The sequence below is a fragment of the Centruroides vittatus genome, unplaced genomic scaffold (genome assembly GCF_030686945.1).
Source record: "Centruroides vittatus isolate TY-2023 unplaced genomic scaffold, ASM3068694v2 contig_2818, whole genome shotgun sequence".
Taxonomy (NCBI): Eukaryota; Metazoa; Arthropoda; class Arachnida; order Scorpiones; family Buthidae; genus Centruroides; species Centruroides vittatus.
In genome coordinates this window covers 1073938-1099303 of record NW_027121792.1, presented here as the reverse complement: position 1 = coordinate 1099303, position 25366 = coordinate 1073938, and the positions used below count along the sequence as shown (strand labels likewise).

The following is a 25366-nucleotide window of genomic DNA, read 5'->3' as shown; positions in this document are numbered from 1 at the left end:
ATTAGTATGATTACTAAGTTGGTTTTATAATTATAAGATTTTACTGTCAAAAAATGAATCTATAATTATAAGGATTAAACATACGAATTGTTTAGACTTTAATTAATGTTATAAATGCAAGGATTTGATTTTATGTTCAATAAATGTTGATTTTTACTAAAATTGCTTTTTTATTGATACATTTCGTCAAAAATGAACTCTCTTCTAATTTTATTCTGAGAAGTCTCAAAGTCCTGGGATTTTAATCGTGGGTTGTCTCGTGTCCCGGGACTTTGAGAATGTCGAGACTTCCCAAACCCTAATGCAGGATAACCAGCATTGATACTAGTCTTCTTCCAAGATGTTTGCCAAGGTGTCTCTGTACAGTACATAGCAACTGCCTCTTTTGGACTTTCAAAATATCCCTGGAGGACCTCCTTGGATTTGGGAAACAGAAAAAGGTTTCAGGATGCTAAATCTGGATTATAAGGTGGATAGGTGTTCACTCTGGAGTCACTTGAATAGTCCACCGTTCTCATTACTGTATGTGTTGTTGCATTGTTATGGTGCAGCAAGAGTCCATGAAGACCTGTTTTTTAGAGTACCATTTGTGGATTTCTTGAAAAAGACGAATGATGACATACTACTCAGCATTAACTGTCTTCCTGTCCTCAAGGACTGTTTTGGCAACATACCGTCTTCCAAAGAATGTCACTACCATTTTATGACCGAAACTTCTTGGGTGTTTGATTTTGGCAGTTGGTGCTTCATTGGAGAAGACCTAAACTACAGACTCTCTCTCATTACCAGGTCATACTGGTAGATCCAGGTCTCGTCCCCAGTGACAATGTCCCACACATTTTGAACTTTCTTGTTGAAATTATTCTAGTATATAGCGGTACCTTTCCACAAGTCTTTTTGCTGTTCAGTCAGAGAATGAGGCATCCACTAAGACACTATCTTCCTGACATGATGATGATTGTGCAAGATACCATTTACGGTTGCCAATCCAATACCTAAGGTGTGCTCAATATCCTTATGTGAGTTATGTGGAGGGATCTTCTCTAAGCAGTTTCTTGACACAAACCACATATTCACTATCCACTGTTGTAGTATTGTAGTGTTGAATTGTATATTCTGGAGTCACTGCAGTTGCAGGTTGACCATGCCTCTCCTCATCTTTAAGGCTCTTTCTGTCACATCTAAATTCTCTGAACCACCGGAATACTTGCATTCTTGATGTACAAGAATCGGAAAATGCCGCTTGAAAATGATGGAGGCACTGGGTCCAACAAACCAGATTTGAAGTCATATAAAACATCATTACTTGGAAATGCTTTGACACCAATTCCATTTTTAACATCCAAATTTGGTGACACTTCCTGCACGCAGGAAATTTCAAGGACACAGATATACTGTTGAACTTATGATCAGAAAATGTTCAGTCGTAAAGTATTGCAGACTCCCCCGCATTCAGTGGTCTTTGTGTATATGGAAACTTTCATAGTGACCTTCATATTAGGTTTAAGTAAAAATAACAAGGTGTGCAGATAATTTTTTTGCTCACTGTATATAATATAATTTTAATAAAAATATCTATTCTTTCTCTAAACTTGACTTTTCATATTATGTGTAAAATATAAATTTTTGTATTCATCATTTTAGAACAGTTGACAGTTTTTTAAATTTTGAGTATTATTGCTTACAGGGGTGTCCTACATTGGGCACTTGGAGCATATGCTTCCTCTTCTTGGTTGCCCTTTTTCTAATCCCAAAGGGGGTGCCAAACAACAGAAAATTTATGACTTCTAGCCTATTCTGCAAATATAAAAGAACCTAATGAAAGATATTTGTCCATTATCCCATTCAATTTCATCATATGTTGACCACATTACTTGTTTTCAAGGCCAAGTTGGCCCAAGTGCAGCCAGCACTACCTTGTGGGAGTGCTGATCTGACATTGAATCAGAGTTTGAAGCTTCTTGCATAATGTACAATGAATGCCCTTTTTTACAGTCTGTGGGTGCTGCTGATTATATACTATATGTATAAATGCATATCAAGTTGTTCCAGATCCTCAACAGTCTTGTTTTAAAAGTCAATTTGTATTTTTTTTATTTTAGAATTAAAATGATATCTTGTATTGTTTAAAATTATTAATCTTTCATAAAGTTGTTTTAGGCTAATATTTAGATAAATGTTGAATTGTATTGTAGTGTTGTTATTTTAGAGAGAAATAATCTGATATGCAAAAAGTGTTTTAAATATGAAAATTTAGATGTTTTGAAAATAATTTTTTATTTTATTTTAAAAAAATAAAATTTTAAGATTTTTCCTGTTTTAAGTGAATTTGCAGGCATTGTTTGTTTTAAGCTGTTGACAAATCTTAAGTATCTAATATGTTACTATTAATAAATTTTTGACTCCTTATTCTGGTCTTATTTTATGATAAATATGGAATAATTATTTCCTTATTTGAATGATTTTGATTTTTCAGTTACTTTTATATTAACTTTAAGATATAATTTTACATAATAAATCTAATGTTTTAAAATTTAAATAATAAAAATTAATAAAAGCTCTACTTTTAAATAAATCAGAAATAATAATATGAATAATGGTATTAATTGCTCTTCCCTTATTGGCAATTATAAATTTAAGTATAAAAAATAAAAAATTCTGATATTTGGATTTAAAGAATTAAATTACAAAAAAAAAGAGGACTTAATGATTGTATAATGCCAATGATAACTTTTTATCTAAATATACAGGGAAGTGGACTCCTAAGAATGGCCTATTGTGAATAGTGCCAAGATGATTCGAAATGCATTTAAATCCAGAAGGTAAGATTTAGAAAAATTCATTGAAAGCATAAAATACAATAAATTCATATTATTTTATTAATTATTAAATATATTTTAAAATATTAAAATAATATATAAGTAATAATAATAATATACAGTATTTATTTAATTATTTAAAATTTATAAATAATTTCATATTTCTTTATTTTTATTTTTTATGAATAAATTTTATTTAAAATTTTTAAAATTCTTTTAATACCTTTTTAATAAGCATTCACTTCATAATTTGTAAAAATGCTATATGAATTAATATACAGTACATGTTTATGATAAACTTTATTTTTTTTAAAGTTAGTTTTGACATGTTTAATTCTTTAAACATTTTTATTATTCATTTTGAATTATAGTAGTAACTAATGTATTTGAGAGAATTAGATACCTGATTTGTTAACAAAAATTATGAATGTACATTATGGATGATATTTGTTAATAATGTAGATTAACTGATAGATTTAAATGAAATTAATAAATTTTTAAAAGTTGTTATATAAAGTATAGATTATATAATATTTGTGTTTAATTAATTATAAAAATAATACTTTTAAAAACTAATAGGTATATAAAAATCAAACCTAAACCATTTTTTTTTTTTTTTAACTCTTTCCGCCCTGTGGGCACTAAGAGGGTAACCTAAACCATTGTAAAATAAAACTGAAAATTTTTTCATCAAGTTCAGTTAGGGATGTAGTTACACAGGTAGCAATGATATATTAATGCCTTATATACAATTTTCAATATTAATGCCTTTCTATCTCTCACTCTCTTCTGGCCCCCATTGCTACCCCACAGTTTAAAAGTAAACAGTGTAAAAAAAAGTCACAAGCAGTTGGTCACTAAATGAAATAGAAAACAGGCCCATTAGACTCAAAAACTAGGTTATATGAACAGCCATGGAGTAAAGAATAAGCTTAAAATTTAAACTTGTTTTGCTCTTTTTTTTTATTGAGCATTGTCATGTGTATCATTGATTTGCATATACCATACAACATGCTGCCATACCAATATGGCGGCAGTTTATACAATAATGTGTTGATATTGTTCTTGGGCTATTGCATTTTTATAGTAATTTATCTATTTATGTTAAATCTATGCAAACCATCAGTGATACAGACCCACACACAGAAATTTCTGGCTATATTTCTGTTTAATATATATATGTCATATGTTACTCTCTATAAATTATGATACTAGTTGATTTTGTGAGAAATATTACATAACAATCAATGAACAATTTGATAATTTCTCTTAACAAGTCAATAATATTGTAAACTTTAAGTGGTTGTTTGAACATGTTCCTTGTTTCAAAGAAGAAGAAGAAAAATATTAATGCATTTATTTATGTAATACCTTAAGAATGTAGATTTACATCAGAAAATAACCAAGGCAGAAATAGTTCAGGATTTAAAAGTTCTTGATTTTGACTTTTCATTTTGCAAAGTAATTGGTGATGACTTTCAGATGTTTTCTAAGTCTCCAATGACTAAATAAATACAATTAATTGAAATAAAATATCTTATGTATAAGAAATCGCATACAAAGAAATGGGAGACAATGTAATGTAATATGACACCATCATTGCTAAAAAGTGTGAAAAATGATTGAAGTCTATAATATTGTATTTCATGTAAACAAAATTGGTATATTCTCTTAAATGTCTAATGCCATTTTCATTTGTATCTCTAGTTTTAACTTAAATAGATGATGTTTCTAGTTTTTTATTCAATATAAAATAAAGAAATATGTTTCATTCATAGTCTGAAAGAGAGATGATGATAACTGCTCATTTCCATATGGTGTATATAATGTACATTTTTTGGAATTACAGTATATTGTAACTAATAATATATAATTGTTCAAGTTGCAGGAATTGTGTATTTAAATTTTGCTTTAAGTTGATATTCTCTTTTAGATGTTTTTAAATTAATTCTAATTGTTAAACTTTTTATGAGATGACACTGCCTACTTTTTACTGTAAAGCTGTAATAATTAGACTATACAAATAAATTCTAATTAAAATTTTAACATATACTGCATATTCTTTGAAACAAATGAATAAATCTTTAAGAATACATAATTTCTCAATTAATGACTAACATTTCTTTAGGTAACTTAATTTTTTAAATTAATTTTGGGAATTCGAATTCTCTATTGCTGTAGGAATTTAAATTTTTTGGAAGTACAGTACAGTACATATCAGTTTAAGTAATTCTTTGGCTTTTTTTTTGTTTCTATGTTCCTTGGCTAGCATTCCCATTTTATCTACAATTAATATAACTGGAATATTTCTGAAATAAATAATAAACATCTTTACTTTTTCAGCATTTGTTCAGCATTTAATTTCATACTTTCAATCCTTTTGGAGGGTCATCTTCAGGTTTGACATATAATATAATTTATATGAATGAAAATTCAAATTCTAATTAAAATGTGATAATTAAATTACATGTAGTCTTGAATGATTATTATCCATATATAATCTACAGTTGTTATTTAGACCAGGCTGGCTAACTGAAAGTGATGTGTAATCTTTCATAAGTCAAAAGCAACTGATGATTTACACTTTTATTTCTTTACAAAAGTTTATTAGGTTGTCCACCTTTAAAAAATTATGCTGCAAAATATAGTAACATAAATGTTACTATATTTTGCAGCATGTTACTATATTAGGTTAATTTTTGGTAAAGACATTGTGGTATTATGAATTTAAAAGCAGAATTTATCTTTAATTATAAAAAAAGGGAAAAGCATTTTCCATTTGTTATAAAAATGATGAATGTTGCTCTTCTTTGGGATACTCATTTTGCATAGGGTTACCATAACAGTTTAAGATAAAATATGAATAGATTAGCATTAAAAGTACTCAGACAATGTGGCAAAATAAAAGGAACTTATTCATATTTTTCAGTCTAGTAAATGTAGGCATATAATATAAAGTTTCGATTTACACTTTCCTTTGGGGCATAGAATGTAATTGTAAATATAAGAAGACTATTTTACCACTTAGACAAGTACTGTTGAATTAAAAAAACCATTATAATATATGCATGTTCTCTTAGCAATAGAGCCATTACATTTGCTTATACAATTTTGCCACCTAGCTAATAAATACAATAATAATAATCAAAAGTTTAGCACCTTTTGTCAGATTTAAATCTAAGAGGTTAACTATTAACTGCTTGATCAGTTGAAAAGTACGGACATTTTGTTTATTTTTTCTAAGTACAGTACAGACAGAGCCTGTAAAGTATGGACTGTCCATACTAAACACAGACGTATGGTAATCTTAAAATTGAAATAAGTTGTTAAAAACAATGAGGAAACATTTAAAATAACAATATAATTGAGCATAGTACAAAGAGCATGTTCTCTGTTTTGCTCTTTATTCATTGTCTTTGTGCATGCTGTTTTCATTGTGCTGCAATTAAAAACAAAGAATGACCAAAATATTATTTCACGGAGCATAGCATTATCAGTCCAAAGCAGTAGTGAAAAAAATTTTTATATGAAAAATATAGATTCCATGAAATTTACAAATTTTTTTTTTATTTTGACAGGCCGTATAACAAATCATAATTAGCCTGGCCTGATTTTGACTATAATTTATATTTTGTCCTGATATTTTTCTTAAGCACCTTTTTTTTTTTTAATTCGGTTATGCATTCTTATCATGGTGCTTTTCAAATGTTTATTGCATAAATATAAAAAAAGTCTGTTACTTTAACATGTTCATGGCATCAGTAGATAAATGTTTAGGCAGCTGCTGGACGTTACGAGTCACCCGTGACTTTAGTCTATTTTAATATTGGGCGGCACGAGTCACCAGTGCTGCCTCATACTATTAAATTGATATATTTTATTGCACCTAATAAAATAATATTGATATATCAAGTATGATGTTTGAAGAATTATGTTATCAAAACATATGTGCCGCTCCAAGGAAAAAGAAGCAATTATGTCTGTAGCCCTAACTAGACATGTCCATACAAGTCACATGTGCCTCGTAACGCCATGAACGTGTTAATTTGTCAACAAAGTGTCAAAAACTGAACATAATAAAAGTTTGTTAAGTCAGTCCCTGCAGAACCAGAGAGGTTCTGTAGAGACAGGCAGATTATCAAAAACGTTAAATTACTGGATATTTGTGTTACAAAATTTGATAAATTATGCGATTGCTGCAGACATTCCTATCCATTTTGTACCAATTCTGTATGTTTCTGATATGTTTACTCACACTAATCAGTCTGAAGATAATATAATAAGTCATATTTCTTGATCACATTGCTTTCTTTTCCATAGTGAACCATCCAACCTGTAGCACAATGTTCATGGCTTTGCTCAATTTTCACCTGGAGTCTTTAGCAGACTGTCTAAACAAATTGATTTATAGAATAGCCTATTAGCATGAAAGATTACAATAAGACAATTCTGGATTATCAAATGCCAAATTGATGAATTATATATTACATATTATAATATATAATGAAAAATTTAATGAACATGAATAACATAGGAATTAATTTTTAGTTAGAGTAGTAATTCTTATTCCTTATTGTCTCATTATTTTTTTTTCATAAGTATTAAAATTGGTAAGTGACATTTATGATTATCTGTAAGTAAACTTAATAAAATTTGCAAATACAGAGGAATATGTCATTGTTTTATATTAGGTTGAATTTTAATACAGAGTTTTTAAATTACATAAGTAAATTATTTTTTCAAAAAGATATCTATAAAATAATATAGTATTAAAAAGTTCTGCTTATCCAGACATATAAGATTATTTTTGTCAATTTACGTAGTATCCATTCTATTACCAAACCCAAACACTGTCGTATGCTATCGGGCTAAATAATGGCTATAATATTAATAAATTACCAAACAGTTTGATACTAGAGGGAGGTATTAGGTGCAATCTCTTAATAAATTTAATAATTATAATTTTACTTAAATAATTTATATTTACTAGAAGAAAAGAATTGGCCCAGAGCAGGACTCAAACTTGAAACTCTCACTTACCATGTGGATGTGTTGCAAATTATGCTACACAGACCTCTAGTCTGATCTCATCTTCCAGCATATATGACATTATGGTATAACCATCATTGGTTACTGCGGGTGTCAGATAGGGACACATCAAGCACTCTTGTCCTGTAAACTCCCTCATAAGGCACTCAACCAGCCAACATATACCCCAGCAAGGCATATATATGTATAAATGATGGTTTTGGTAATACAGTGGAACTCGCTTAACGAGAATAATTTGTTCCAGAATTTTACTTGTAATGTGAAACACTCGCTAAGCAAAACAATTTTTTCCATATAAATTATGTAAAATATCATAATGCGTTTCATGCTGAAAAAAATACTCAAATATTTTATGTATAATGCTTATTCAAAGAAAATTATACAATATACATTGTTAAGGAGTGTGAATCATCATCTTTTCTTCTAGCGTGGAATGGACCAACCTGGAATGCAAATTCGATTTGCAGAAAACAAAAAAAATCACAGATATGTCTGATAAACATGCCAAACAATATGCCAAATTCTTGGGCTATGTAAAGGCTATAATTAATTAATTTGACTAGAGGTAGGCAGTTATGCTTCTATCTCATATTAAATTTAATAATTATAAATAATTTTTAATTTAGACATTTTTAAAATTTAATTTGGAATCGGTCATTAAATTTAATACAAGATGGCAGCATAACTGTCTACCTATAGTCAAATTATTTAATTTCTAATATTTAACTATAGCCTTTACATAGCCCTAGAATTTGGCGTATCGTTTGGTGTGTTTATTATATAACAAGCTATGGTTGTTGATGTTTATATGTAATATGTCTGAACACAAGTTTGGAAAAATGTGTGATCATAAGCGACACTGAAATACTAGCGGAATGAGTGCTAAACACAGACTGATGTAGCATGCACACAATCCAGGACTTCCCTTCTCTTTGTCACTCATTATGTGAAATGTTGCTCATTAAGCAAATCATTTTTTATAATTTGTTTTGCTCATTATTCGAATTACTCATTATGAGAGGTGTTCATTAAGTGAGGTTCCACTGTACTGAATTCATTGAAGGAAAGCATTGAATTCTAGTTTATATACCAGGACATAAAATGAGAATATCCTCAACATACTTTAGGTACACTAAAGGAAGGCAGGCAATCAAAAGAGAAAAGAAGACTAAATTTATCATGCCTTATGATGAATTCTGCTAGGATAGTGAAAATTGGTGAACTTATCAGAAGAGGTTTTTTTGAATGTATACATATTTATTTGGAAATAATTGCAATAACAAATTAAATTGAAAAGCATAATAATTGAATGTATTTAATAATTTTTCTATAAGGTAGTTATTGTAGCAACTTCTCAGTGTGAAAATGTCATAAATTTTTACTTGGCGAAAGTTTTTTTACATCTTAGATGTTTTTGTTTGGATAAAGATTATACAAGGAAGAGACTTAGCAGCAGGAATATGCAGTGCTGTGCTAAACACAGACTGATAGAGTATGCATAATCTTGGACTTCCCCTCTCCCCGTCACTCGTTATGTGAAACATCACTCGTTAAGTGAAACATCACTCGTTAAGAGAGTCATTTTTTTTACAATTTGCTTTTGCTCATTTTGCGAGGTGCTCATCAAGCGAGGTTCCACTGTACAATATATCGGGTTTTAGTAGAGTTGTTTGTTTGTATCCATTCTATTTTTTGCTATATTTTTAGTTTTGATACTTTAATTAAAGTTTTAATTTGGTATTTGGATTTTCAAAGGAAATTTCCAAATATTCTTCATGACAATTTAAACCAAGTTTTTTTTTTAAATCAGGTTTAACTTAGTAGGTGGATTTTTAATGAAAATGATAAGAATATTTTCTTGCTGAATTAAAACTTGAACAAAGCTTAAATCTTTCATTTTAATATGTTACAATAATTACTGTCTGAACTTAAAATGGTATATGTTTGATTTTAGTTAAGTTTTTTACTTTTTTAGAAATATTTATTATTTAAAATATACAAAGGCCGCTATATCAGGCTCCGTTTTCCATAGCGGAGCCTGATATAGCGGCCTTTGTACAAACTGTCAACAACAACCCGTATGGCTTGGTCATAGATGTGGAGCAGATTTAAAATATAATTTAAAATTACACATAATTATTGTTACCTAATTTAAAAAATTGCATATATTTAAAATATTTGTACAAATAAATATTGCGATATTTGGAACATTTATTTTATTGGTCATAGTATTAATTATTAGTAAGAATAGATTCAAATTATTCTTAAACAATTTGATGATAATTTTTTAAGCTATTAAATTTTGCAGGAACGTTTTAATATATTGTAATTTAAGAGATTTATGCTTTCTCTGTGATGCTTAGAAATTAATGTTATGATATACATATATATATATGTATTAATAATGTTATATATATATATATACATTAATAATGTTATGATATATGTAATGTTAATAATAATATTAATATAAATGTTATTAAATAATTAGTATTTTGACAGTATGATTAGGATAGTAATTTTTTACATAAACATGTGTTCCATACAAGAGCGAACTTTATTTTTAATGATGGATTAACAAAGAAAAATATATATATTTAACAATAGGGAGTTAAACTGACAATAGGGTGAATCATTAATTATATACAGATATGATTCAATGAAAATTTTACTAAACCCATTTGGCATTTAAGACTCTATCAACATTAGAGACACTCATAGCTGATTGCAGAAACCACATTTAGATGCCAACAATGCTTTAGAGATAGTCTAGACCAGGGATGGGCAACCCATGACTCTCAGGCTGCATGTGGCCCACATTAATATTTTTTGCAGTTTGCATTGCATAAAATTTGAATAAATATATCAATTTCCCAGCTTAAGGAAGTATGCAGCAAAAATTCAAATGTTATTTTCTACAACTTATTTTACTGCAATGAATTTAGTAAAAATTAAAACAAGACACTGGCTAACAGACACATCAAAACTAATTTAAAACTGGCAGTAACTAATATTTAACCAAATATTTCTGATATATCACGTTTACAATAGTTCCAGAAGCTAAATTAAGTATACCTATGCTAATTTATAATTATATATGAATAAATAATTGTGATTTACTGACATTGTTTTCCTTTTTTCTCTTGTATGTGGCCTGCGTTAGTTCAAAAGTTTTGAAATGCGGCCCTTACATAGAAAAAGGTTGCCCATTTCTGAGTCTAGATCACTGTTGTCCAACCTTTTTTCCTTAAGGGCCAAGTTAGAAATTTACTTATATTCAGAGGCCACAAAGGTACCTTATATAAATATATGCTTTTAAAAAGTTCAAAATATGAATATCAAATTTTTATAACAAATACATATAATTAAAAAAAATTACAATATTGTTGAAAAAAGTTGAGTAAAAAATATTATACTCACACAAAATAAAAATAAATTCAATGCGATTTTTGACATTGCTTTCCTTTTATAATGTCAATATCTGAGTTTATGGTAGTAGTCTTAATTCTAAGAATTTTAGTTAAATGGGAATTACTCAACCTATTTCTTTCAGCAGTTTTGATGTTTTTCATGCACGAAAAGAATTGTTCACAACAATAAGTGCTACCCCACATGCATAACAGTTTTCTAGATAAAACAATTTTCTAGCACCAATTACGTCATTACGACATCAAAGTGTATCCAATGATACTGAAATAATTTTTACCACATACTTTACCAAAATAAATGAAAATGTACCTAAAAAATTTAGGATGCAATGGGCTGCATAAAAATATTAAGTGGGCTGCAGTGCGGGTTATGGGTTGGACATCCCTGGTCTAGACAGTGGTTCAGAAAAATTTTGTTGCAGAAACCATGTTTCTTGTTTGCTGTGGTTTAGAATGCATTTTAATTTGAGTGGAAGTCTCATGTTGATTTGTTCATTGCAGAGTTTAGATGAAAATGGCTATTGTTCATTTCATAAATGTTGTAAATAGGATGAATCAACAAAATTATTTATCTCAACAATTATGTAGGGAGAGAGTAATACATGATTGAAATAATCCTTTAGAAGACTATTTCAAGTTCTTTATAGATATTCTAAATAGGGATTTGTTCATATTTTAAATCATATTAGCAATGAAATTAAACATCTAAATGGAAAAGGTTTATCACTAACTTCTGAACAATAGTCATTGACAGCCTGAAAATTTTATGCTACTGGGAGCTTTTGGAGGATAGCTGGTGACCTTATCAAAGTTTTCTTCTGATGTCACAAAATGAATAATCTGATTGGTTGAAAAACTCCTAAAAGAGGGGAGTAACAGCGAAGAAAGTAATAGCCAATTTTTTGTTGAGGTTTGTTTAGAAAGCATTCAGAAAGACAATTGTCATCTTTTCAATGCATTTTAAACCACAATGCAGCAAGCTAATGGCTAGATGCCGTTCAGCTGTTAGTTGTTATTTAATGTCTGTGCAATCAGCCATTGTGGGTCATATAAGTCATCTAAGTTCCTCTCACACTTTAGTCATTAGACAGTATATTGAAATATTTGGTCCAATCACACGCTGTTCTCGGTCTGCTCTTGTATAATACTCTTCAGATATTTATTTGATCACTCAGTATGATTATGTCAGGAATGCTTCTGCTTGGATGAAATCACTGATCTTTGTTTATTATTATAACTTTTTCCCAAAAGTTTAGAAACATCTCAATTGACAATTGCACTGTCTGTATTACTACATCATAATAAGAATATAAGCCTTTTGTGAATATTTTTAAATTTTATTGAAATTACATGCATGCTTCATTAACATTTTTTTTGAATTTAATTTACTGCTATTGCTATGATCCAGTTAAGTTCATGTTCCAAAGTATAGAAACACTGGTAATGTATTGCAAAAGTTTAGAAACACTTGAATAAAATGTTATGCAAGTGAAGGTGCAATATTAAAGTAAGAAGTATGTATGCTTATGTTCCATAAATCATCATTTTAAAATTGGAAAAAGATACTGAATTAATTCTTGAAAAAAAAAGCAAAGATTGTGGCTTAGAAAAAGAAAGGGTTGATATTGTCAATGATATAAAGCAGAGTTAAATTGACAAGGAGTAAGGTATTAAATTGTGTAAAATGATATAGATAAGTTACTTTAAGTAAATAATATATAAATTTCTATGAAGTAAAACTTTATTTTACCAGTAATAACATGTTAAATCCATGTTAAAACAGTTCTTCATATAATAATTAATATATAAAAATAAAGAAGACAAGGGAAAAAATCATAATTGAATTCATTTACTTGATAATTCTGACTTCTTCACTAATTATAGTTTTCCACTATTATAATTGAAAGTTTAAGTTTTTCCATTCTTGATGCCATGTTTGATATGTGTATAAAGAAAAAGATAGATGATAAGTAAATATAAATATATACAGTCAAACCTCTGTTTTCAAGCATAATTAGTTCCTAAAAGTTGTTCTAAAACTAAAGCAAATAGCAAATTTTCCCATAAGAAACAATACAAAATTGATTAATCCATTCCTGACCCCCAAAATAAAGCCTTTTTTTTACTTTTTTTTAGCTGTATTCATTTCTATGTACTTTTCTAAAAGATGTTCATTAAAAATTCTTGCATTTAATTAATATGTTAAATATAATGCCAATTGTGTACTAATGAAAAATAAAATTATATTTAATAAATTTTTATTTAATTTGACTTAAGCACCATTAAATGTGAATTCTTGGATTATATCTTCATTTATATTACCCAAATGTTAGTTAACATGGTTTTTATTAATTAATTTGATTTTAAGTTCAACTGTGGCACACATCAAAAAACGGAATTAGTATCTTTCCCGCACGAGCCTTAAAATCTAATTTTAAATAGCAGTGTCATCAATGATTTGTGTTGTAACATCTAATGACCTGAGATGATCTCCTCATCGCTAACTTCTGAATCAGGAGTTCTGTTATTGATTGGTCGGGCATTCAATTTTCTTTAAAATAGGAAGTATACAGAGTTGACAATATGTCTCTCTCTAATCTGTGGCTGGTTTTTGCTAAGTAGCTTGTTTGGCAACCAAGTTATCATTCAACAACCAGTACAATTATGAGTTTGAAATTCCTCTCTTGATTTGATTTGTTTGAAAAAATGAGTTGTTCAAAAACTGAGGTTTGACTGTATTGTATATAAATCAGTAATTTTTTTTATTTTCATAATCTCACAGTATTGTGATTTATTTTTGCATATATTAAAAATCTTCTTCTGTTTCTTGTTACAAATTTTTTAGTAATTTCATTAAATTAATTTATCAAAAAAAATTCTCTGTGCACAATAATGATAATTAGTCAAGCTGTTTTTGAATCATTGTTGTACAGGTACATTGAAGGTTTTTTAATCCCTTTAAGCAAGAAAATAAGTATTCTGGTGTGTGCACTTATTTACCATTAATAATAAAATACAATGTGTATTTCCTAATATTGAAATTGCATTATGCATTTTTTTAACTTCAAATTAAGAAATAAGGCATTGTAAATTAAACTAACTTTCATTAAATTTTACTCTTATTTTTGTCTTCAAAAAGAAAAAATAATTACTTATTACTATTTTTCCTCAGTGTTTTCCATCAAAGAGCCTTTTATTTTGCTATATTGAATATTTCGCCCTGTAGGCCTATTCTCTTTCTCCTGGTTCTTTTATTTTTGTTTCTTGGATATCTCCTGCTTCTGAAGAATTTCAAATTAAATTATTTATCTGAACAAGGAGTCTATACCTGCTATGATCATAATTCTGTTTTTTAGTTCAAACTGTCACCCACTGATCTACTTAATATCTTTTCTCCACATCTGGACAGCATGTGGAAAACTTTGTCAACTGAGTGATCTCTTTCACAAGAGAAAATGATATTTTTCAAACTTCTGATATATATTTATTATAAAGAATGCAGTAAAACCTTGGCTATGTATTTTGCACTTATATATTTTATTTGGCAGGTCCTAGCTAAATCTTATATAATTTAATGTGTATAATATTTAGCTCATCTTTCATTTATTTGATATTACTTATTTTTTTTTCTCTTATATGTTTAATTTGTTGATTTAAACATCATTCAAAATTTCACTTATAACTTAGAGTAAATTGGTAAATTTAATTTTGGGTATGCTCAGTGGCGTAGCATGGGTGTCAGCTGTCCGGGCGGAGGAAAATTCGCTGCTCCCTTATTTAGGTATCTCAATTTAAAAGACTAAAATATACAGTAATTCTAAGGAACTTTTCGGCAAGAACAATCATCATTAATTTGTATTGTACAGGTGTATTGTATTATTATTATTATTATTTATTGTGAAATTTTGCCGCCCCCTAAAAGTGCCACCCAGGGCGGGCCGCCCCTGCCGCCTCCACTACGCTAAGCCACTGGGTATGCTTACATTTCTTGGTTTTCAATATTTTAGAACAGAATATCAAATATTTAAATTCTGTTGTAAAATATTAAAAGCTTTTTTGAGGATACAGTGATTACTATATCAAAGTGTTTTAAAAAATTAAATGGCTTATATCTGTAAATAAGTTACTTTAGTCTTTATTTAATGCTACTGTAGAATTGAATAATCAAGAAAGTAGACATTATTTTATACTTTTTAAAATTATTTAATTTCATAACATTTTAATAAAATTAAATTTCATGAAGTTAGATTCTATGTTGCTATGAAGTAATTTACAATTTTGTATTTATTTAAAATTTGTACATATAGAACATATATTTTTTCCCCCTCTTCTTCGTGACATGAATATGTTCATATATTAACATAGAAGAATTCTCTTTTTTCGTTTTCTGTATTGATTGATGTAATAATATATTTTTTAAATTGGTTATGTAATTAAATTCTCATTTTTAAAGGATTTTAACAAAATCTGTTTCTTTTAATTGGTATTTGAATTTTTTAAAGAAATGGATTTTATATATATTGCAATTTGTTTTATAATTATAATATTGTCTGCTATTGAAAATTTTTTTTATGAAACTTAGATAATTTAGTTGAAAATAAATACAAAATCTTGACTGGAAGAATATATAATATCTTGCTGCTTTATCATACAACAGAATTAATATGTTTTGTTTCTACTGATAAGGAACACAATAAATTATTTTATTTTATGTAAAATATAGTATAATTAAATTTATATTTAATGTTGTTTTTTCATAATGACATATTAAATAAGGATGAACGAAGTTAAACTGACTAGCCAAAACATGATGATCACTCATTGATGCAAGAAACCATTTCTATAGAAAAACATAGTAGTATTTGTTAAAGTCATAAAATGAATATATAACAGCTGACAACAAATCTATATTTGCAGTAGTAGTTATGGTGTATAAATAGGTAATAGCGGACTATCTGACTTTGATATAGGCCAAATTGTGATGGCCAGATATTTTGGTGTTCCATCTCCAAAACAGTGAGCCTGTTCATACTTATTAGTAGTGAGTGTCCATCAAACATGGCAAAACAATAGACTGTTGGCAAGACGCAAGTTGGTCACACATTATTGATGAAAGAGGTTGGTACAGGCTGTCTCATCTTGCGTGAAGCAACAAAAGGGCTACTATGGTACAAATTTCTTAGTTTTAATATTTCTGATGATGCATGTTGAAACATGCTGCTCATCAAAAACTTCTGGATATAAGGCTAGAATTGCATACCTCATTGCATACCACTTTCATCATTACATTAAAAACTATGATTATATGTTTAATTTCTTCATTTTGTCATCTTTCTATCGATGTAAAATACTCTTGGAATTCTGAAAGTGGCTTTTTTAATGCATATTTTATTATTATTTGATTCAAAAATTCAAAAATAAACATACTAAATTTAAGAAACTCTCTTCAAATTATCTCAGATTACACCAAGGCTTTGTGAGAAATTTGAGAGGAAGGTGTTGTTTTTAAGGTCAGGGTAGATGGTCAGTGTAACTCACACTAACTACCACCAATAAGTCATTAATTGTTTTATTGTCTTGTAAACAAAAACTCTTCCTGATTTTAAGTCTGTCAAATTACAATGTTATTATTTTATTGTACTGGGAAGAATATTTTCTTTAACATTAAATTAACAACTAGTTTTGTTAGATCTGATTAATTTCATATTTTAATTGCAGTTTTACTGGCATGCTGGTCTCTCCCATTTTTATGTGGCATGCATGTCATTCCACGAAAATATAGTTTATCACGCCATGATGACTGTGATCCTTGGTGGTAATTTTTTCTGTTAGGAAAACAGTGCTTTGTCACACAGCTAGGGTTCATAGAACATCAAAAGTTCTAGCTGTTATGCCATGGCTCCCAAATTTCTCTGACATGAATTCAATCAAGTATTTGTGGTTTGAGTTGGAGAAATGGGTTTTTAATGCAGCATCTCATGTATCTTCTGTAATTTGCAGAAGAAAAGAAGGACTTAAACTTGCAATTCCTGTTTATGCATCTGCATGTAATTTGCAGTAATTGGAGGCTTTTCTGGGTGGTATCATGGTTTCAGCTCTCACAAACATCTGGACACCTATCAGTTCTTGTGTAGCCTTGACTCACTAGGTATTTGCTGTTTATGGTAGCAAGAATAGGCTCAACAACCTATCAAAATTGTTACATTGTACAGTACATTATCAAAATGTTTTGACTGATCCATAAAATTGATTGGCAATGAAAATATTTTAATGGTTAATTTTTCATTTAATTCCATTGTATTTGAAAATGGAGTATCCCTATTCAATTCTGTTTAGAGTAATATGTAGTATTCCAAAATTAACCAAATTTTATATGCTAATGTTTCCAGACATAAATTTCTTTCTTACAGAAGAGATTTCCTTAAGAAAGAAATTTAGTTCCAAAATTCTTATTATAGGACTTTGTGCTCAGAGGACAAGATTCTAGCACAATTTCTTAAGGGCTCAGGTATGTTCAAGACATGGTCATGACTATCTCTGCTGATCTGCAGAAATATGAATGGTATTTCATATGATTTATGCAATTTTATATTAAGAAATTGACCATGGCATATATCAATATGGTATGTATGCTACATATATTTCTGCTGTTTGCAGTGAAATAAATGCTGCAGAGGTGAGTGTTGGAACTAAGTTTTTTCCTTCAGAATTCTTTGTCACATGTTTGAAAATATTATTGTACAAGATTTGAGTTTATACTGCTACGTATTCCTGCAGACAATGTTGAATAGGGTTACTTTAAAGTTTGCACTTCACTACAAAATCTGCCAGTCAAATTAACTTACTTGTTCTAAAACTTAACATCTTAAAATTTCTGAGTCAAAGTACCATATATATTGATATATAAGACAATGACTAAATTTCAGCCTGCATTTCACATACAATGTCTAAACTACAGATCAAAAAACAAAATTGGGAAAACTCCAAATAAACAGAAAATGTGCACTTATGTTGATGGTTGGAAAGTTTTAGAAATTGCATATAGGTAGAGATGTTATTTACATGAAATAGGTGGCATCAGGAACCAGCATTACCACTTTTCATTCATTCAACATTTTGGCATCAAAGAGGAAGTAGAAAGTGCTGTAGCAGATGACAGAAACAGTGAATGTGGATTACAACGAATATAATGGTATTGGAACACCATTGGAATAAGTGTTATTCTAATAGATTATATCACTAAAAACCAGTTAAATCTGATTTTGTGTTTTATTATGTCTGATTTCAAGAACTTTCCAAACCATCCACATATTACAAAGAAATTAGAAGGAAGCTAGTAATTCATTCCTTTGGAGAAAATATTAAGTCTCAATTACATTGGACAAACACTATCATGCAAACAGTCTTTTCACTTTCCAGCACAAATGAAACAGTTGTTTGCTTGATATTGTTCGATTATTTTCTAGTTTGAATTTTTTTTTCATATATTAGGCAAGTTTAGTAACCACTCACTGGTCAGTTTACTTGCTGCTATCAAATTCATTCATTATAATTATTTTGGCTAGTTAAGTAGCTTGATGATTCATCTGATTAGGTATACTGAAGATCAGCCACTTTTGCCATTACTTGCTTGTGAGTTTACTCTCTGGATAGGAAACTTATCTGTGTTTTCATATGCAGCAAGTTAGCATAGCTAGTAGATGTATGCCAAAGTATCTCATGCAAGAATTTTACCTGTTGCTTTTATTTTGAGAGTCTTCAAGAGGAGAAGGAATAGAAAATATATTGATAATTTTCTTTAAGAAATCAAACAATCTTTGTTTATATAAGAAATTTAAATCTTTTCATTCAGAATTACATATAAGATTATTTGATTTCTCAAATAATCCTATATTTAATTCTGAAGATGACAAAAGAATTTTATCTAAAGTTAAAATTACTCGACAATCTTTAATATTATCATATAGCTTAATCCTAGAACACAAAGTCATGTTGTTTTTATAATGCAAGTTTGTCGATTCTTATTTTTATCCTAGTTGTTTTGCACTATTTTGCTCTCATTTTTAGTACCTTCCTACAGTGCTGCCAGGATTGTCGTAACAAGTGCAGATTCTTGGAATTGTTTTTATTTGTGGAATAATTGAAACTATTGTCATCAGTTTTACGAAACTTTGTGACTACATGTGGCTTGATAACAATAGTCTTATTTATATTTCGTGTCTATGTAAATTTTGTCTTTATATGGTGTAATTTATGTAGATTCTTTTTTTATTCTTTAGTTTTATCCTCTCTCTGCTTCTAAAAATGCATACAAACTTATTCCTCCAAAAATAATTACAGTAGAGAGTAGTTTATCCAAATCAATTGGGGACTGGGGTTTTCGGATAACCAATTATGCACGAAAAAATATATTAACCTGTCTGATGTTGAAATGTTTCTTTGTTGCGTGTCACTTCGTGTTGAATTTTTCTCTGTTGTGTGTCGCTTCGTGTTGAAATTTCATCGATTTTAAGCCTAACGAAAATTTTTATAATAATAATCGAGGCTATTGTATTGTTAAAAATTATTTCTTTATTTTGTACAAACAAAATAAATATATTGAAAAATATAAAAACATAAAAATTATACTTCAGAAGTAAATCTGGTATCAAAAAAGTTCGATTCAGCACAACATAGTTTGACTGGAAAGCGTTCAGATAACCGGTGTTTGGGTAAACGACTCTCTACTGTATTAGAGAAAAAATGATCATTGCTACTCTGTGCAACCTGCTAGTCAATAATCTTGTCACATTTCAAACAGAAATAATATTAAAAAGCAGTAAAGGAACATGGCTGGCATTATTTACATTTAATAAATAAAAATATAAATACAATATTTTTACATAGGTAAAAACCTTGCTTTTGTCCTTCTTTTCACCATTTACACCATTAGCAATCTTTAAAAATTCACAAAATTACAGAGATGACCTTCCTTTCTCAGCTACTGCTTTCGTAATTTTGTGAATTTTTAAGGATTGCTGATGGTATGTACTGTACATCGAAAAGAAGGACAAAAGCAAGATTTTTACCTATGTAAAAAAGTCATATTTATATTTTTATTTATTAGAAATAATATTAATTTCATTCAGTTGCCTGTTGGACTCTCAAAGGAAATGAAGACAGATGATTTCTTCGTTCATCTAATTGAGGAGTTAACCAAACCATGGAAAAATAAGATGCTATTGGGTTGTTCAGAAAGTAATTTCGTTTTTTTATTACTAGAGGAATTAGTTGTATTTTTACCAGCCAATTTTATTTTAAACCACATTTTCATTATATACTTCAACAGCTGACATTTTAAGGCTTATTTGTAAAAGATTTTGTTTGATTCTGTACAATTGTTTTTTTTTTTTTTTTTTTTTTTTCGGTGACCCATCAAATATGGAAAATTGAAAGCATCATTTTCAGCATATTTTCCTTTTTATAACTAAAAAACCAAAATGCTGTTCAAACAAGAAAAAAATTGTGGTACATGTCTGGAAAAGATGTGTTGAAAGACAGTACCAAAACTGGTTTACAAAATTGCGTTCTGACAACTTTAATATTGAAGATACAGCACATTCTGGATGGCCATTTGAAGTCAATGAAAACAAAATAAAGGTACTGATTGAAGCAATCTGCTGTATAACAACACGTAAAATCACTAAGAGATTAAATCTGTTAAATTGAACCATTTATTATTACTTAAAACGAATTGGTTTTGTTTTCAAAGCTCGATATATGGGTTCCACATGTTATTAACAAGAGATGTTCTCTATGGTTGGATTTTAAAGAAATTTTTTTTGAGCTTTTACCAGACAATTTAACAATTGATTTGAAAATGTACTGCCATTGAGTAAACAAATTGAGTAATATCATCAAACAGAAAAGGCCAGAATTGATCAACAAACAAAGTGTAGTGTTTTACCACGATAATGCCAAATTTCACACAAGTTTGGTAACTTATCAGAAACTGTTATAGCTTAGATGGGATGCGTTATCCCACCAACCATATTCGCCAGATTGGGGACACTCCAATTATTACTTGTTCCGGTCTATACAAGTATTTTTTAACTGTAAGACATTTACTTGAAATGACAATGTCAAAAATCACTTGGATCCGCTTTTTGTAAACAACGATCAAAACTTTTATGAATGTGAAATCATGCTACTACCAGAAACAATGACAACAGGTATTTGACCAAAATGGTCAATATATAATTCAATAAAATATTTATTTATTATAAGAATATTGCGTTTATTTTTCTATGAAAAAAACGAAATTACTTTCCGAACAACCCAATAGAATCACACACCATGCAGACACAATTGCATCTCTTTAAAGAAAATGTTTCATGTAAAATTCTTGCCATTCTCAGAGAGAATCCAACGTATGAAAATGAAATAACAATTTGTCAAATCTACCAAAAATAATGAACTATTTTAATATTACGTATTGCAGCCAGTGCAATCACAGAGCATCATACAAATCAATGTGTTAATTGCTGCAAATAAATTTTATAATAATAATTCAGGAAATTGTATCAAAACTAGTATGTTTCATCATATATTCATTGTATTATTGTCACTCAGTATTCTGAAATGAAACTAATTAGTAAAATAAACAGTCATAAAGTTTACAAACCTTTGTATTCTTGTACTATGCTTTGTGATCTAGAGTTAAAGATGATTATACTTTATTACTTTCTAGTCTGTTCTTAAAAATAAAGCAAGTTTACTAGCACAGTGTAATTGGTTCATTTGCTCTGCAAGTACCTGCTTTTTCATTCCTTTATGAATTTCTGCACTAGCAAGTAGCTAGTAAATTCACCCAATGAAATTTAGGCTTTACTGTGGATTGTGAAATACCTTTCACTTTCTAATATGATTTTTTATATAGTATGCAGAAATGCAATGAAAATAAGAATATCAATGGGAAATTATACATAGATGCCAATCTGAGAAAAAAGATTATCAACTGTGCATTATCATATGCTATGATTGGAGATTGGGATGGATCAGCTTTTCCAGTGTGTCCAATCATGATGTCAGAAGAACGTGCATCATTTTTAGACACCAGCATGCAACTGGATCAAGTTTTAGAGGAGTTATTAGACACTCTTAGCTATTTTCAAACTGCAACTCACTATCTGTGTCATTGTGATGAATGCACTGATTAATTTGAGACTCAGCATACTTGTGATTTTGTGCAAACTGTTATTTACATGTCTTGTTGCCACAATTGTTTTAGCATATTTGAGAATATAGATCTTTTTGTAGTTTTTAGAAAGTTATTTGTAAATCTGTAATTTACACATGGTTTCCATTGAAACTACATAATATCCATAGTAGTTGGCATTTGATTATATATTAATGGCATTTCCCCTTATCTTTAGGTTTTTGTATTTATTTTTTCCTATTAATTAAAGTATCTTTCGGTCTCTTGAAAGGACTTTAAAAGGAAAACCGGCTCCTATTTATGTAGTAACCATGTGAAGGAAACAGAAAGCTTCACTTAGCCAACCTATTAGTCTGGTGCAAATCAAGGTTTAGTATCACAAAACAATGCAACGAATATAATATTAACACGATGTCATTTCATAGAAGTTACTATAAATATATATACAAAATAACAGAAAATTATATTTGACATTAATTATCATTTATGATGTTTGTTATGCTCTTGTCGAACTAAATAATTTTTGTTTTTCTTCTTTTCATTTTAAGTGAGTTTATTTATTTTCTATAAATGGTTTAGGCGGTTCAAAAATTCAACAGATGATGATCCCACTGTGTGTCGTCGCTTTATTTCAGGTTGTATTATGCAAAATTGCAAAAAAACAAGCTGAAAAGAGCAGAATGACAAATAAGCAAATTAAGGAGTTACAAGAATCATAAGAATGTCAATTTATATCTGATATATAAATGAAATAGTAAAATAAGATGATTAAAAAGTGGTGACTGATATATATATAATGTTCTGAGATGTCTTTCATAATCAGTAATGATGTAAAGTACTATTTTTAGTATCTTAAGAAACTGACACTAACTGCGACCGGTAAAACTTCCGTTAACCTAATGGGTACTTTACGTGGATTCGAGATTAGTTTGCCAGGCCTGGGCGTGCACCGAAAAAATTAGTAAGAATAACGACAAATATCAAGTCAAAGCAAAAGTTTCAAATATATTTAATTAGTAAGTCGAATTTAACTATGTACAATTGGCTATAATCCAAAACAAAATTTATTAACGAAAATCAACAAGTCAACCCGACAATAAAACTCAGCTACTTAGCTTAACTTAATCTTAATTCCCCTTTGAAAATTCAACAAATCAAATACTTAAGAACTATGAACAAAATCTCTTACGAACTAAATGTCTATCCGTCACCTCACTATACTAGGAACCTGTTTCCTCAATTCTTTCGCTATTGTCAAGTCAAATTCCTCTTTAAACACCTTGGATCGCCTAATTCTCAATTTGGACTTCACCTCGAATTTTTCACTCAGTAGTACGCCTCGACCAGGAATCATCTTGATCGTCTTCGGTTAGCGTGCTGGTTTTATGCTGTGAGGTGACGTCACAATTCAGCTAGGTTACTCCCCTTATTTACATACTTAGTTTTTCTACCATCAAATTTCTTTCTGGCAGCTTCAATTCTCCGACAAAATCTTATAAACCGTTTACAAAGCATTTAGCACAAATTTCTGGGATGTTTTATGACTGTTTAGTAAGTATTTCTTTTCTAGTGAGTGTGGAGATTCCCCCCTCCATTTTTTTTTTTTTTCCCACGGACTGTTCATTTTTGCTGGGCAGCACAAGTGCGCGTGATTTTTCCTACGGCACTCGTTCTTTCGTGAGTTGGTTTGTTATCTTCTTTTTTGGTTACTAAGAGAGTGGTGGGGAACCTTCGTCCTAACTAAACATAAGCCCCAAACAAAACATAATAAAACGAAAAATAATAATAAAATAAAAATAACGCTCGGACTCAGTTCCTTACAATGAGTTCTATCAAAGACCATATAATAGCTGAGAGTTGTTGAATATGTTGACGTAAGTCATAGATATGGCAAAGTTCGTTATTATCACATTTACATATGCCAATTGAATTTAGTTTAAATGAAGACCAAACTGTAACTTCAAAAAAGTTGAGTTCATAAAAAGTTCATAAAATTAAAGTTGAGCAATAAAAATAATTTTTAAGTCTAATTAATAAAATTAGACTTAAAAATGTTTATGTAGTCACTATGTTTCTTTGTTTGAATCTTTACATAAAAGGAAATAAGTGTTGTCTATTTATTAAAATATTTTGTAGCAAAAAGACCAATTGCACATTATTTAAGACTAATGTGCTATAAAGTGTCTTGACTTTTGTGTTCTTTGTTTTTCTTTCAACGGATTATTTCTAGAATGTGTGACTCTTTTCTCATTTTTCAGTATTTGTAAGCAGCAGATAAGGTGAATTATTAGTACATAAACACATCATTTATAATATTGAAAGAATATGTGACATTTATGATGTCAATTTACCTTTTGAAATCCTCACATGAATAATTAAAACAACAATGTCTCACGAATGATAAATTACAATAAAAAAATTGGTAATGTTTATTTTAAAAATTAGAACAACAAAGTTAAAATGATAGTAGAAACAAATAAAAATAAGTTTCATTGGAAATTTTGTGAAGTCAAAATTGATCTAGGCAACTGTTAAAAATAATGAGTTGAGTTGGATAAAAATCTTCAATTTAGATGTCAAATGAGAATAAGTGAATCCTTGTACTTTAATTATGATCACTCAGTGTACATGTATATATGGTACTTGTGCATATGCATTTATGAATTTTTACAATGATTATTTTAAAGAAAAAAGCAAAAATTTTTTAAAATCTATACAATATGGTGTAATATCAAATGTCAGTATATAAGACAACTAAAGTTCATTCAAATATATTCTAATTTTTTAAATTATCTAATTATTATGATCTGTTAAAACTGATTTGTATTTTAGAAATTTTTTAAAGTTAAATGATAGTCCAGTGTTGTAATTTG

The 25366-nt window shown here is 28.9% G+C and overlaps 1 protein-coding gene across 2 annotated transcripts in view; it reads left to right on the top strand.

The window, feature by feature from the left end:
- The window catches only part of LOC136972156 (wings apart-like protein homolog), a 159237-nt gene that overhangs the window by 9410 nt on the left and 124461 nt on the right, over positions 1-25366 (top strand). Inside the window, exon 1 of one of the 2 annotated variants that reach the window (XM_067266715.1) lies at positions 2741-2822. The exons of the other annotated variant lie outside the window; for it this stretch is intronic. The gene's annotated coding sequence lies outside the window, so the exon portion shown is untranslated. Of the gene's footprint in view, positions 1-2740; positions 2823-25366 lie in introns of those variants that run through there. 2 annotated transcript variants of the gene reach the window in all.